At 36.9% G+C, this 16,972-nt stretch overlaps 1 protein-coding gene across 3 annotated transcripts in view; it reads right to left on the bottom strand.

Moving 5' to 3' along the window:
* Positions 1 to 16,972, bottom strand: part of YAF2 (YY1 associated factor 2) — a 66,238-nt gene that overhangs the window by 47,456 nt on the left and 1,810 nt on the right. The window contains exon 3 of one of the 3 annotated variants that reach the window (XR_009521182.2): positions 16,076 to 16,453. The exons of the other annotated variants lie outside the window; for them this stretch is intronic. The gene's annotated coding sequence lies outside the window, so the exon portion shown is untranslated. The remainder of the gene's footprint in view (positions 1 to 16,075; positions 16,454 to 16,972) is intronic. 3 annotated transcript variants of the gene reach the window in all.

Genomic DNA, 16,972 nt, shown 5'->3' on the forward strand with positions numbered 1-16,972 from the left:
ACCCGATTTTTATTTATAAGCTAGAATTTTAGAACTGCAACTGCTGACAAATTCTAAAAGTATGAGAAAAATAGTACATATTCATGTTCTTGACTGACATTAGACAGTAAAGATACTAATATTCAATCTGTTCAGAAAAGCTGAAGTGGAGGGATGCTAGCAGGTAAGCTCTAGGTCCTTAGAACCACTGCTCTGGACAGAACAGCTCTCCATTTATCTAGTTTATATTTTGGGTTTCCTCCATAAGCTTCCCTTTCAGGAAAGAACTCTGCAACAACCACAAAAAGTTTTAAACTTTAAAGGACTGTGTGATGAGCAGCCTTTTAAGATGGTCCACAATGATTCCACCGCCTGGTATGCACGCCCTTCTGTATAATCTCCTCCCTCTGAGTATGGGCTGGATTTAGTGACTCACTTCTAAGGAACAGAATTTGGCAGAAGTAATGGATGTCACTCCCAAAATTAGGTTATAAAAAGACAGTGGCTCCCGTTTTGGTGACTTTCACCCAGATATCTTGCTTTGGGGTAAGCAAGCTGCCATGTTGTGAGCAGCCCCATGGACAGGTCCACATGACCAATAAATTAATGTATCTGGCCAACAACCAGAGTCCTGAGGCCTGCCAACAGCTGGAAGCAGGTATTCTAAGGTCTGCTGACAACCCTGAGTGAGCTTAGTTGTGGATCCTCCCTCAGTTGAGCCTGAGAGATCCTGAGCCAGAACCACCTGCTAAACGGCTTCTGAATTCTTGACAAGGAAGGAAAGGAGCAAGAAAGGAAGGAAGGGAGAGAGGGAGGGAGGGAGAGAAGATAATAAATGCTGATTGTTTTTGGCCACTGAGTTTTGTGGTAACTTGTTATAAAGCAACAGGTAACTAATATGGAAAGCATTACAAAGTAATTAGTATTACGCTAAACGTTGCAAAGTGACTATTAATTAGGTTCCTAAAAAGGAACTCACAGAAAATATGAGTTAATGGGTGGGGGCCCAATTTGGAATTTGGTTCTTGGTTTTTAGGTCCAAAAATTCAACCTAAAGCTAAAGCAGGTAAGACTCAACTGAACTATACCAACCAACCTCCTCAAACTGCTTAATAAACCACACACCACCTTCCAGGGCATTTCCTTCCCAACAAATCTGGACAGAACCAAAGCATTACAAAGAACTGCATAATGCACACAGTCTAAGTATGCAGCAGCCCTGAAAACTGGTTGTTGTGTCTACAAGCTACTTTTTTTAACTGAAATTTTTTAAAGTTTAAGATGCAGTTAACTTAAATATAAAGAAGCCTACATTACTACAACTCCAGAATAAAGCACCATTCTAGCAACCGCCAAATAATCTCTCACTTCCTACCACCTCCTGTACTATGCTAAACACTAACCAGTTGGCTGTGTGGTTTTTCTTTTTATATTATTTTGTGTTCTAGTCATTCTTCCTAAGGATACCTTAATCAGATTAATTGATCTTCAACAATATTCTGATCTTCCTAATTTGACAAATACCCTAGTCCCATAATTAAGCACCACATTTTATAAACCGTATCTTAAAATGGGATACTTCTGTAGAAAAGTAATATCCTCTATTCTTAATAGTTTCTAGTTCAAGGAAACATTTTCCTGATCCTAGTCCAAAATGTGAGAAGCATTAGTCCTTCATTAGCTAATTATAGTTAGTATCCAAGTTAAAGATCAGTTGGCCAAAACGTTCGTTCGGTTTTTTCCATAAGATGGCTCTAGTAGCACTTAGTTGTCTTTAACTTCATTCGAAACAATTTTGTTAGACTGTATGTGACAGCTGTCATATCAGCGTGCATTTTAAAAAAGACTTATCAAATTGGTGAATTTCTGTGTAGCCATTTTTTTTTTTTTTTGCGGTACGCGGGCCTCTCATCGCCGTGGCCTCTCCCGTTGCGGAAAACAGGCTCCGGACGCGCAGGCTCAGCGGTCATGGCTCACGGGCCCAGCCGCCCCGCGGCACGTGGGATCCTCCCGGACCGGGGCACAAACCCGCGTCCCCCGCATCGGCAGGCGGACTCTCAACCACTGCGCCACCAGGGAAGCCCCTGTGTAGCCATTTTAATACTGAAGATGGAAGAAAATAAGCAACATTTTCGGCATATTATGTTTTATTGTTTCAAGAAAGGTAAAAACGCAACTGAAACACACGGAAAAGATTTGTGCAGTTTTCTGAAGTTTCATGCTGGAGATTTCTCACTGGACGATGCTCCACGGTCAGGTAGACCAGTTGAAGTTGATCAAATCGAGACATTAATTGAGAACAATCAACGATATACCACGCGGGAAATAGCCAACATACTCAAAATATCCAAATTAAGCATTGAAAAACATTTGCACCAGCTTGGTTATGTTAATCGTTTTGATGTTTGGGTTCCACGTAAGTTAAGTGAAAAAAACCTTCCTGACTGTATTTCCACATGAGATTCTCTACTGAAACATAATGAAAACATTCCGTTTTGAAAACAAATTGTGACAGGCAATGAAAAGTGGATACTGTACAATAATGTGGAACAGAAGAGATTGTGGGGCAAGCGAAATGAACCAACAACCACACCAAAGGCCAGTCTTCATCCAAAGAAAGTGATGTTGTGTATATGGTGGGATTGGAAGGGAGTCCTCTAATATGAGCGCCTTCTGGAAAACCAAACAATTAATTCCAACAAGTACTGCTCCCAATTAGACCAAGTGAAAGCAGCACTCGACAAAGAGCGTCTGATATTAGTCAACAGAAAACGCATAACCTTCCATCAGGATAACACAAGACTGTGTGTTTCTTTGACGACCAGGCAAAAACTGTTACAGCTTGGCTGAGAAGTTCTGATTCATCCGCCGTATTCACTAGACATGGCACCTTCAGATTTCCGTTTATTTCAGTCTTTACAAAATTCTCTTAATGCACAAAATTTCAATTCCCTGGAAGACTGTAAAAGGCACCTGGAACAGTTCTTTGCTCAAAAAGATAAAAATTTTTGGGAAGACAGAATTACGAAGTTGCCTGAAAAATGGCAGAAGGTAGTGGAACAAAAGGGTGAATATGTTGTTCAATAAAGTTCTTGGTAAAAATGAAAAACATGTCTTTTATTTTTACTTAAAAACCAAAGGCACTTTTTGGCCAACCCAATACACGAAAATAACAGCTAACAATACTCTGCATGTCAACGATTATGTCAACACAATAAGGAAATCAATCTTTTACTTTGCAGTTTCAAATTTTTTCTCACCTTTTCTGACCATATTAAAATTAATCTAACGAGATTCTAAGCCCTGTATTAATTTTCAAATCAATTCTTAATAACTATCTCTAAAACATAAGTGCATATTCTTGATGTAAAACATTTATTTTTAAACAAATTTATTTATTTTATTTTTATTTTGGCTGCACTGGATCTTTGTTGCTGCACGTGGGCTTTCTCTAGTTGCGGCAAGCGGGGGCTACTCTTCATTGCATTGCGTGGGCTTCTATTGCGGTGGCTTCTCTTGTTGCAGAGCACGGGCTCTAGGCATGCGGGCTTCAGTAGTTGTGACTTGCGGGCTCTAGAGCACAGGCTCAGTAGTTGTGGTGCACGGGCTTAGTTACTCCGTGGCATATGGGATCTTCCCGGACCAGGGATCAAACTCACGTCCCCTGCACTGGCAGGCAGATTCTTAACCACTGCGCCACCAGGGAAGTCCTGTAAAACTGATTTATAAGACAATGGCAAATTTTTCTAATATAATAAGTTTCAAATAGTCTAAGGTCAACAGTAATAGTGCAACCTACTGACTATATTCTAAATAATAACTTTGTTATTCAGCACTCATAAAATCTGAATTATGGATATTAAGTTAAATGAACTTATACTTCTCAAAAGAGATAACCCACAAGTGGGCTTATTAGAGCTTGTCTAGTATGGCATTAAAAGGTCACAAAATTATGTTTTGCCTTAAAAAAAATCTGAATCATGGGGCTTCCCTGGTGGCGCAGTGGTTGAGAGTCCGCCTGCCGATGCAGGGGACACGAGTTGGGGCCCTAGTCCGGGAAGATCCCACATGCTGGGCCCGTGAGCCATGGCCGCTGAGCCTGCGCGTCCAGAGCCTGTGCTCCGCAACGGGAGAGACCACAAGAGTGAGAAGCCCGCGTACCGCAAAAAAAAAAAAAAAAAAAAAAAAAAAAAATCTGAAACATGGATCACATCAAATCCCATACACTCCACAATGACTACCACTTTACAGACCAAATATACTGTACAGTTTTATGAAAAGTGCTGTGATTTGCTTGGTTAGCTGACCTAATGCTATGATTCATTCCTTCTAAAAACAGAAGATAAGGACTTCTTCAAACTATACACGCTCCCTCACAATTAACTATGCAGTTTTCCAAGAAAGCATTCCAAGTTGTTGTACTTACCACTTAAAAAATTCTTGATACCAACATGGACCCAATTTTTTAAATTAATTCTATTAATTTCTATAACCAGGAGTTACCTGTAAAAGTAGAGGCTTGGTGATATTTAGATAAGAATGCTCTAGATCATTAGAGCACTCTTCCTTGAAACAAGTTAGTTAGTAACATAATTTTACTCATCTCCTGACCTACCATTATTAATCTCCTTTATTAGATATAATTTAGAATGTTGTAACTACCATGGAAAGCTTAGTGCAAGCACTATGCAGGATTATAATCTTGTTACAATTTAAAATATAAATGTTAATGCAACACTTGTTAAAATAAACATTACACAGAATGCAAAGGAAAAATTAAGATTCTGATGAAAGTAAAAGCCATTTGCCATGGCCAACCACATCCCCTCCTTTTGAAAATATTCTCTTCCCTCTATTCCCATAACATTACACTCTCCTGGGCTTCTCACTCCCTACTTAATTTTTCTTTCTCCTCTGTTTCTTTCTTCATCTTTGTAGGATTCTCTTCTTCCACCACCACAAGGAAGTGATGATGTTTCTCAAGTTTCTGTCCTGGGTTCTCTTTTCTCATGCTGTTCTATCTATTCTCTCCTTGATCTGTCTCACTCCCATGGCTTCAATTTGGTCATGTATGCTGATGACAAACAAACATGTATTTATAGCCCTCATCTCCTTCCTAAGCTTAAGCCCCACATATCCAACTGCCTCATAGATCCCCCTTCTCAGATTTCTCTCAGATGCTTGAAATTCAACAAATCTAAAAGTGAACCACTACCTTCCCCAAAACCTGTCCTTCCTCTTGTTTCCGGTCAGTGACAAGTACCACCATTTACCTAGCTGCATAATTAAGCCAGAATCCTGGGATTTATCCTTGATTCTTCCCTCTCTAAAACCCAAATTCCTATCTCTCACAACCATATCCAACCATCCATCAAGTCCTATACATTTTCTACTAAACATATCTAGAATCCATTCACTTCTCTCTCCTACTGGCATTATCCTTGTTTGGGCCACTACTGTCTCTTGCCTAGACTACTGCAACAGCTTCCACCAAATGGTTTCTCTACCGCTAGTTAAGATTCAACACAATAATCACAACGTAGAATAAAATGCTACTTGCTGTGGTTTCAACTATGTATTGTGTCGATGACAAAAGAAAACATTTTTTAAACTGCTGAAAAAGTTGAGTATGAAGGTAATTTAGGTTGACACAAGTTCTTTTATGAAGTAAATGTGCATAATTAGACATACTCTACCCAACTCACAGGCCCATGAAATGAAATGATGTAAATGTTCCTTAAAAACAAGTGGAAAACAGTTTAAAGCAACAACAGAATCAGATAAATGATAAAGAGACTTTGCAGTTCGGTTAAGCATTGTCAGTACCTACGCAAGACACAAAGACAGACACTGGGATTTTTTATTAATATCATTTACAATTATTACCATTATTATTAACTAAAAATTATGTTAAGTTCCTTACATCATTTATCACATTTAATCATCACCACAAAGCCCTATGGTTAGATGACCATAAATGGCATGGTGGGGATTTAAACTAAAATGTGATTCTGGACCGGTCGCACTACTCTCAAGGAAATTACAGTTCAGGGAAGGAGAGAGAAACAAAATGAAATATTTTCAATACACTGTGTAAACATAATCATCACATTTTGCACAGAATGCTTTAAGAGTAATTGAAAGGGCATTCATTCTGGCCTATGGATAAAGAAATGCTTCTTGAGAGAGATGATGCCTTGAGCAATCATAAAGAGTAAGAAAGAAACTGTGGAGGATAAGAGAGGACAAAGCAGAGGAAATAATATAAACAAGACACTGTGGCCTAAAAAAGACCATGACCATGCCGTCTGACCATCCAACCTTGAAAGCAGACTTACTCTTTAACTCTGACAAATAGTTAAAAAAAAAACAAACAACGCTGCTTTTAACTATTCAATTCTTAAGTCTATATATACTGCTTACCACTATTATACTACCAAAGTACTTTCTAGATGTAAAGACTTTTACTGGTAAGGCCCAAATGTTTATGTGACAGTACACATCAGCTTAACACACACACACACACACACACACACACACACACACACACACACACACACACACACACACACACACACACACACACACGAAGGGAAGAGAAGAAACAGGCAGAGAGGGAGGGAGGAAAGGAGGGTAAGAGGGTGAAAATATCCCTGAAGCAATTTGTGGAAGTATTATTTTTTAGTAGAAAACACTTCTTATGTTCTGGTTTTGTCAGTCACCCACTAGAATCCACACATTTGACAATAGGGACTGTTATATATGGAAGTCTATTAATATATTACCACTCATGTATTTCACTGTTTCAGCTAATATTTTTTGAGGACTTACTGTATGCCAGGCACTGTGCCAAGTACTTTACAAGAATTATCTCATTTAATCCTCACAACACTTGGTTGTTATTATCATCTCCATTTTACAACTGAAAGAACTGAGGCTCAAAGTTAGTAACTTTCACAAGTTCACACAGCCAGTAAGTGGTGAGACTAATATATAAGCACAAATAGTTGAGCTCCAGAATCAAAACTCTTCACCACTATACTACATAATTGCAAGCAACTCATAAATATAGACATTCTTTTCTTTTTTCTGCTTTCCATTATCATGAGTACACATAAAAATTAAAAACAAATACACAGTGGAAAAATAAAACTAGATATATTTTCCTGCACTAAAAACATGTATAATGAAATCCTACATAAGTGGAAGATGGCAAGACTACAATTAAAATGTAAATTACCAAGGAATATTACAGAAAAGTGCTGTGTGAATCAGAGACATTAAGTTTACAAAAAGTTGGCAACAAGGGAATACTGAGCAAAATTGATAACCACATTCATATAGATGATGAAATAGCCTTAAGTTTTATCAAAAAGTACAATTTGATGACATTATGAATTTAAAATATTTTTCATCTGTAAGTTGTACTGCTCATTACTTATCAATGATTATAGAGCCCTGGGCCTTATCAGCCTTGGTCTTAAAAAAGAAAGCAAAATGTCTAAGAAGATGGGTGAGAAAAAAGGAAAGGAACAGGGAAGGAGGGAGAAAGAAAAAAGGCTTTTCAAAGGGAAAAGCTTCAAATCTCCCCACCATTATACAAAACTCATTATTAGCTCTTCCCTTTGAAATGTGAGGCTAAGAATTCGTCACACAATTAATCCAGCCTGTGCTGAGCAGAATTTGAGTGGTACAAGGCTAAATGGACGGAACAGGGCAATGATTCTCAAAAAAAAGGTTTTAATAGCAAAACTCATTTAGGAAATAAAAATTAAGAGAAATCCTAACAAATAAAATGTATAAGAGCATAGATGATCTGGCTGAAGTGGAGTGTGGGAACACAAAGTCCCACTTGTTTGCTCCCATTGGCAGCCACTGAGATAATTTCAGGAGATCTCGGGGCTCCAAAGAGCACAATTCAAAACCTCTGGGCCCTTTTGAGGGAAGGACAGCTCTCTCTACGCCAAGAAACCTGTTACTTGATTCTTACTGGCAAACCCATCTCCTCCTTACTCCCTTATTTCCTGCAACTTGCTCTCTCACAAGAGGCTTCCCAAAGCTGGCCCTGAAAGAACAGTACGGCTAAAGGAATGGATGGCTGTGCGTTCAATGCTGTGCTAACATCTCTCTGGCCTGAGAGATGTTATGATGGTGGGCATTCTTATTTTCCTCCTTACACTTTAGTATCTTCAATGAACATGCAACACTTTTATCATCAGAAAAAGAGTTATTATCTTAAAGAAATAAATAATTCTATCCCCCATGCCCAGGTTACTTACGTTCACACTTGAAACTACTACTTTATTAAGATTTACCTAAAACAGGAAAGATTTTCTAGTAAATAAAGGAATGAGAACATTTTAGAAAGTAGGCTAGGAGACTCTGGGCCCTGGGTAGACAAAAAGTAAATAAAAAAAAGGATGGAGAAAGATGAAAAAAGGACCAAAACAACTTTGCCTACTTTACAAATACACATAGAGCTCTACTTCCTGAGCAACTACTTCTCTGGCATTGAATATAATCTACTTGCTGCTGTTTTAGGTTGATCATTGCTAGTACATACTATAAAGGATGATATTGTGTAAAAGAACCCTGATCAGACTATAAATTATGTAAAGGTGAAGTGATTTAGCTCATGTCTAAAAACTGTCAGAGAACTGTACAAATTTTTTATCATACACACACATTCACATACACTCAAATTTGTAATTTGTTATACTATCAGAGATTCTTAGAATTTATATCACAAATAAAAGAGGGAAATAATATTTACTGGGATTTTTCTCCTAAGAAATACTATGATATCAAAGAAGTCAAGATATACACAATAAACGTTATTGTAAAAGACATCAAAATGAAGTTTGACATTTTAACTTCAAAAATATTTCTTAAAATAGAGAAAACAACCGACCGTCATTTTGTTTTTCATTCACTATAGTGCTAGCCCAGATTTTAACATAAGTTCTTATATCAGTTGTAAGTAGTAGGTTTAATGTTAGAAGTTCTCAACATGTACAGCACTAGATGCAGGTATGATGAAATTTACAAGAAGAAATCCTTAAGAAGTTACTTGCTACAAATTTGAATGCTACCACAGCAAGGTAATAAAAAGGACTTAGAAATCCAAACATTTGAATCTAGCACTAACCAACTATTGACCTTGAACAGCTCAATCTTTCCAGGCCTGTTTTCTTACTTGTCAAGAGGCTACTAAGCTAGAGCCATGAGTTCCAACAAATAGAAAAGACCTCACCCAGCAGATTGCTATGCATTACCTGGCAGTTCTCTAAGACTGCAGGACAGCAAGAATCCTCCAGAGTTGAAAATCCCAGAGGAAAGGGTTTGGAAACAATAGTGGCCTCAACAATTTCAAAAGTTTAAATAATAACATCTCTACCCCATACCCCTCAAGATCTTCCCCCTGAAAATTATCTTATCTCTACCACTAAGGTTTCAAGAAATAAAAAATAGCCTCTCTCAGAAAATGACTAAACACTTTGGAAGCTCTTAAAAGGTTCCTTCCAGCTCTAAAATTCTCAGTAATTCTGTAAATTTCCATAATAAACAACATTACAGAACAAAATGCCTACTGAATCTTTTTTTTTTCTTTTTTTTTTTTTAGAGGTACATGGGCCTTTCACTGTCGCGGCCTCTCCCGTCGCGGAGCACAGGCTCCGGACGTGCAGGCTCAGCGGCCATGGCTCACGGGCTGAGCCGCTCAGCGGCTTGTGGTGTCCTCCCGGACCGGGGCACGAACCCGTGTCCCCTGCATCGGCAGGTGGACTCTCAACCACTGCGCCACCAGGGAAGCCCCCCTACTGAATCTTTTAAAACAGACGATTATCAACCACAGGTCATATATAACAAAAGGTAGAGATTTTAGCAATCATGAAAGCCAATAAACACTGTTAAGTGTTCAGTAAATATTTGTTAAATGAATAATTTAGTTTCAAAGTCACGATGACATAATAATATTTTACACACTTGTAAAACCACTAACATTACAAGTTATAAAAGATAATTATTTAAGGAAAATGTGTCTTTAAAAAAAAAAACACCTAAGGTTTCATTGAATGAAAACTTGATACCCCACAGAATGCTAATCTTTCTACCAAAGTATGTTGGCCAGATATCCAACCTTGAAGGAAAGAGGAATAAGCAAAGAAACCTAGAATAAGCGTGTGCAGAATTCTAGAATTTTGTTCACTTCTGATAATTTATTTCCAATAATTCACACATGTATATAGGAGGGTTCTTTTCCAAATAATGACTTAACCTGTATCAAAATTCCAACTTTTTCAAAGCTTATTGAAAAAATAATAATAACTTCCTTTCTAGTACCTATATTCCTCTTTCAACAAAACTTTACTGAACACCTATTATTTCCCAGGCACTTGGTTAAACATCTTCGAAAAAGATAATGAAAAACTCATATTCCTCTTAAGAAGCTCATAACGAGAGTAAATGCATACATCTAACAGAACCATAGTATGCTAAATGATAGAATAAAGGTAAGCATCACAAATTGACTTTGAGGAACTAATTCCAGGAAGAGAATACAGCCATCCTCCTCTCTCTGGCTAATTTGTCCCATTGAGAGAGAATACTCAGCTTCATAAGAAAGACAAAATCAACTCTGGGTTTATGAGGAAATGCTGAAGTTAGATAGAGATCACAATCAGAGATATCAACAAAAAACACAAAGGAATGCAAGTTTGGGATGGGCTTAGGAGAATGTCACAGGGACTAGATATGTGAGCTGGATCTTGAAGAATAAGCAGTTAACGAGCAAGGCAAAATAACAAATTCTAGAAAGATATCAATGACTAATCTTTTTAGCTTGACTGAACAATTAGAAATAATAAAGAAGCACAAGATGAGGGAAAATTCTTTTTTCAACGTCTGCCTATTTCTATAGTTATATAGGTGTCTGCTAATTTGTACAGTTGATTTATCTTTGAAAGTAACATGTTCATAGATAACATAATACTGTCTCAATCATAAGGTAAAAATTACTTCCATTTGAATTATAATTAAATTTAATTCATCCCATTAATTTTAAATTCAGTGTAGTTCAAACAAATGCAAAATCTGAATTCTAAACTATTTTTCAATTAAACAATCACAAATACTACAAATCTATGTTTAGTATATTTTAGTTTTTGATAGGCTCTTGACATCAACTATTTTAACTTTAAATATCATTTAACAGAGAACCCACAATTTAATCGAGTAATAAAATATATTTCATAATATGCTGTGCTCTTTCATGACTTCAGTAGTTTAGGAGAAATACTTCTCATTTTCAGCTATACTAAGTAAATTTCAGTAATCTAAATAACAAGACCTAAAGAAAATGTTGTGAGGTAATAAATACACAATTTTCCAAAGTTATACCTTAAAAATGCTAAGGTATTCATGTACAATGTCATCCTTGAAATAATGCTACAACATGAAACTTATATAATGTTATATGTCAATACAAAAAAATGATAAAGCTAAAAATGTTCTAAAACTGGGATAAAAGTTTTATTTTCTCTTGTACACATACATGCTTTTGAGAATGTGTATAAGAATAAAATATGGTAAGACGTGCTAAGTTCTTTATGTTTTTATTTAATCTTCAAAATAATCAAATACTGTGTTATAAAAATACTATTCCCGTGTTTAAATACTCAGAATCACTCATCTCAGTTACTCATCTAACTATAAAAATTGTGCTTTTAATCAAATAACACAGTATCAAAATATGAAGCAAAATTGTGAAAATAAAAATAATGCTGAATCAATAAATACCTACAAATTATGGACAAAATAATCTGGTAATATTGTTACAAATATAATCGCAAAAGTTATTGGAGGGCTTCCCTGGTGGTGCAGTGGTTGAGAGTCTGCCTGCCGATGCAGGGGACACGGGTTCGTGCCCCCGTCCGGGAAGATCCCACATGCCGCGGAGCGGCTGGGCCCATGAGCCATGGCCGCTGAGCCTGAGCATCCGGAGCCTGTGCTCCACAACGGAAGAGGCCACAGCAGTGAGAGGCCCACGTACCGCCAAAAAAAAAAAAAAAAAAAAAAAAAAGGCTGCCAACATCAAATACTACTGAGGTGACATGGAAAGAAGACTGAGATTAGGTCCCTGAGTTTAACAACTAGGTCACTAGGTTATATCAGAGCTCTCACTCAACAAAGGATAAAGGAAAGGGAAAGAATGCCTGCCGAAGTAAACCTGCTGTATACAGAAACCAAAGCTAATAAGACTCTATGCCAATAGTGTATAAACTTTTTGCTCTCAGGAACTCTTTATACTCTCAAAAGTTAAAAGAGCTTTTGTTTATCTAGGTCTTATCTAAATCAAGAAATAAATTACTATATCAAAAATAAAAACTGAGAAAAAAACTTAAATATACATTATTTCATTTTTAAAAAATCATATTTTAATATAAATAATATACTTTTATGAGAAAACTCTATATTTTCCAAAACAAAGATAACTTTGTGTGAAGAGTTGTAATTGTATATTTTTAGCTTAGCGGTACTCAACTACCCAGCTTAATGGAAGACATCTGGATTGTCATATCTCCTTCTGCATTCAATTTGTTGCAATGTGTTGTTTTGTTTCAAGAATATGAAGAAAATCCCGACTCCCACAACTATGTAGTTGAAAAAGGGAGGAGTATTTTAATAGGCTTTTCAGATAATTGTGGATATTCTTCTTTGATACTAAATAAAAGCACAACAAAGAGCTGTTTCTCAAATGTTAGCTGCATGTGAAATCTGGAAGCACGTCAATGAAGTTTTCATAGTGTTCCCTTAAAATCCATTGGTTTATTTTATACTTTGAGTGGATTATCTATGCATGGTTTTGTAACATCATACATTGGTTACTGGGAAATACTGGTTTACTGAGTGATGCAAATTTTCCAAATGTTGACAAACCACATAATAAAATATCAGAAATTACATTCATTGATATAACCATCTGATCTCATCTTTAAACTACTAGGAGGCTCTTAAGCTCACTGTGGTGGTTACAAGTTTTCAAAAATTCTAATTTTCACTTGAAAGCTCAATTTTTATCATTGGCAACAAATATTATCAATTGTTTTCTCCGAAGTGACAAACTTACTGTGTTCATTTTTGAGAAAATTGCTAAATATCCAAGTCTGAATAACCACAGTTTGCCAGGCATTCTCTCAAATAAAAATAACGTTCTATGAAAAAAGCTAGTTCTGCTCAAAACTCAAACAACTACAAACAACTCCAACTGCTCTCTCGCGACTCACCCACACTAGTTTGGTATGCAGCAGGAGTGCTTTACTTGTACTTCCCAGTTCATCAGACAGAATATTAAAGAAGACACAAGACTTGCTAAAATTAGTCATTTTTACTGCTTCATGAACAATATTCTTAAGTGAAACTAGCATTATTTTTACTGCATGTGCATGGTGGTGAAGATTACGATGAATATAGCAATGTGGTGCCACTGCTTTGATTTATGCTAAAGAGCCAGCAGTTTTACTCACCATTGCCTCTGTACCACCTCCTCAAGTGTCAACACAGTGAAAAAGGCAAATAACATCTTAGTATGATTATGAACTCCCTAAAAGGTCCTCAGGGTTCATCAGATCACACTTTGAAAACCACTACTATCCAAACACTAATCACTTTCAAAATTTCTCTTAAACAATGAACCCGTGTGACTACTCTAACCCAAGACGTAGAGAGAAAAACAAACCAACCAACCTCCTAGAATAAGGAGTCTCTGAACAACACCTGTGTGGTAGCTGGAAAGGCTCCTCAGGTAAGGGAGGCTCAGAACTCTGCATTCTGAAAAACAGACTGACTGAGATGGTCCGCAATTCTTTTCTCACATTCCCACACCAAGGGTCTAGGAGAATCTGCCAAGCCTCAAATTAGAAGACAGAAAGCAAGTATGACAAGACAACGATGATACTGGAAAAGAGTTTTATCAGATGATAACTGGTTTAATTTTCTTCAAAATGTGAATTTTATATTGTTTACTTCCATTTTATAGAAGCTGAAATAACTCATTCTTTTTAACAACAGTCAGATCCTAACCATAATACTTGTTCAATTATAAACACTATTTCTTTTAACAAGAAAATTTCACCTCTTCAGCTCACACATGAAGATTTGCTAATACTACCTCATGTACAGAGTTGGTTACAATTCAAAGTGTTTCTGAATTCACAGCAAATCATAAAATTTTACAGAAGAAACAAACATCTATTTTGCCCACCACTGTATGTCTAGTACCTAGCTCAGCCCTCGTACAAAGTAAGACGTTCAATAAAAACTGCTGAATGTTGAAGTGGTTGAAATGAGACAAGAATTCACTGCCAGACTCCTAGTATAACACCCAGTACTCTTGCTAATATGTGAAATCTTTCTCATCGTTCTCTAACATAACATCTCTGAGAAACCTAAAGGGACTACTACAATTTATCCTGAGAAAATATAACATTACCTGTTACGCTTGAAATTACATTTGAAAGCCTGCTCTGGACTAGGTGTTTTATGGGTTCTCATTTAGATCACAGTTCAAAACCAAAACAAATAGCTCTAACATTTTCATTTTTAACTATCTGCGATCTGAATTAAGCATTAATTTCTATTTCTATATGAAGTGGCAATAAGATACTAGTCTAACTCAATACATTGATTGTACTACCCTCACACACACTATACTAAATATTTCTTTTTCTCTGATGATTCAGAATGGTTCTTGATTTCTTAAAGTTTCTTAGGTTTATATTTGAGACACTTACTGCGTTAAAAGAATTTCAAATATAAAGATGAAGGAAATTGTGTAGTACCTTTGAAAATAATTGTCACTGTAACTTTTTCATTTTTACATTTTTCCTGTCAGTTTGACATTTATCATTGATTCTTTCACAAAAGCACATTGTAGAAAACTTCACTTTTGAACTATCTAGTTATTTAGATTCTAGATTTTAAAAAAGATTAGTGAAATTTAAACTAATTAAGGCCAGCAAGTACAAAATTAAAATTCAATCAGAGAAATGGCATACACTTAAAGAATATAATTTATCAATTTAGGAATTGAAGCTACTTCAAATCACATTTCATTTTGAAATACTGCTATCAATATAACCTCATTTCATTCCATACAGTTATTCTGCAGAAGAACATGACCTACCAGGGATATTGCCAAAGGAAAAGGTCATCTGTTGCAATATAAAGGATTTGAATCAGATATCCTTTAAACAAAAAAGACTGTCAGAAAGACTTTAAAGGGAGGTCATGGGGCTTCCCTGGTGGCGCAGTGGTTGAGAGTCCGCCTGCCGATGCAGGCGACACGGGTTTGTGCCCTGGTCCAGGAAGAGCCCACATGCCGCGGAGCGGCTAGGCCCGTGAGCCATGGCCGCTGAGCCTGCGCGTCCAGAGCCTGTGCTCCGCAACGGAGAGGCCACAGCAGTGACTGGCCCGCGTACCACAAAAAAAAAAAAGAAAAAAGAAAAAAAGGGAGGTCATGGACTCCATCTTCTCTGGAGGTTTAAAAAGAAGATTTTTCAAATTTCTGGGATTGGCTTAGACTTGGCCTCACATTTGGTGACTAAGACAAAATCAGTTCAAAGGTGAGTCTGACCCAAGGGATTCGAGTCCTGTTTGTCAGTCACAAAAACAAGTAATAAGCAAACTGCATCCCTGGGCTCTGCAGCTATCCAGTCCCTGCTTTAGTAATTGCCAACCTTATTCTTGAAATTACCCTAACTGCTAATTAACATGTCAGTCGTAGAGAATTATTTCTTCTAACTACTGAAACTTTTGCTTCTCCAGTGTTATGTAGCCCTTTAATCCTGTTTTTCTAATATTACCAGAGAGACAAATATTTTGTGGTGCAATCAATATCTGCCCTATTAACAGTGCCCTGTTCCATTGTTCTACCCAAACGTGGATTCCACTCTGAATTTCAGAAACAACGGGAGAAAAATAACAGGTAACAGAGAAATGAGAGCTCTTAGGTTTAACTTAGGGCCAAAATCAAAAGAGAAGAGACAAATTCAGAGAGAGGAAGGAAGAAGCTGAGAGGGTCGTAGTGTAGAACACTTACTTTTAGGAACAGAGTGTCCCTTAGACTTCTGGTGAGTTGCCCAGAGCCTCTTCAGTTTCAATCCAAATGACAATGCTTCTCTGAGTCCTTCTCAAGTAATGTTTCCACCACTAAAAATTGGATCTATAAGAGCTCAGATGTACTGGTAAGAAATGTCAGGGGCCCCCATGTGGGCCTCAAGCCTCTTTTAAACTAGGCCCACTTCTCTGTCCTGGGCCAACTCCCCTGTGCACTATATTCCTTCTTCTTCCAGGTGCCAGGTATTCGGCCTGTTTCTTCTCTTCTGAGCTGCCACCACCTACTCTATTTCTCAGGGTTCCTCTAACCCCAAGACTGGCTGTGGAGTAGGACACCAGCTTCCCCCCTTCCTTGCTGTCCCTGCAAATAAACATACAGGCTCTTCTAGTTTCAGTATTTTTCTAGTGGCTACAAGAAAATAGAGAGGGAACAACAAAAAGCAACAATATCGCACCAGAGATTAAGATTATAAAAACTGTCTCCACATTAAAGTTCCTGCCTTTTCTGAAAATTGCTTATTGAGCATTTAAAAAAGTACGAAGTACTAACATAGATATACAAATATAATCTAAGCCAAATCCAACCTTATATAGACTTAGAGATACAAAGATACTCTGCTTTTCAAAATACTTAAATCACGGGTCCAAAAATAGTTACCACATTCATTTTAGCAAATGGTACTTTTTTCTTTTTAGCATGTTCTGTTATATTCCCTTGAATTTAGCAGCTGTTTGAAAATTTTCTTTTTAAAGGACATGATTAAAATATTTAATATATTTTATCCAATGTAATGAGAATTAATATACGAAAAGCATATTGTGGTTTACAAAAAGACAGGTATGTCAAAAGCAGCTAGCTTCACTCAGCAAATCTTAAAAT

Source organism: Delphinus delphis, chromosome 11 (assembly GCF_949987515.2).
Source record: "Delphinus delphis chromosome 11, mDelDel1.2, whole genome shotgun sequence".
Taxonomy (NCBI): Eukaryota; Metazoa; Chordata; class Mammalia; order Artiodactyla; family Delphinidae; genus Delphinus; species Delphinus delphis.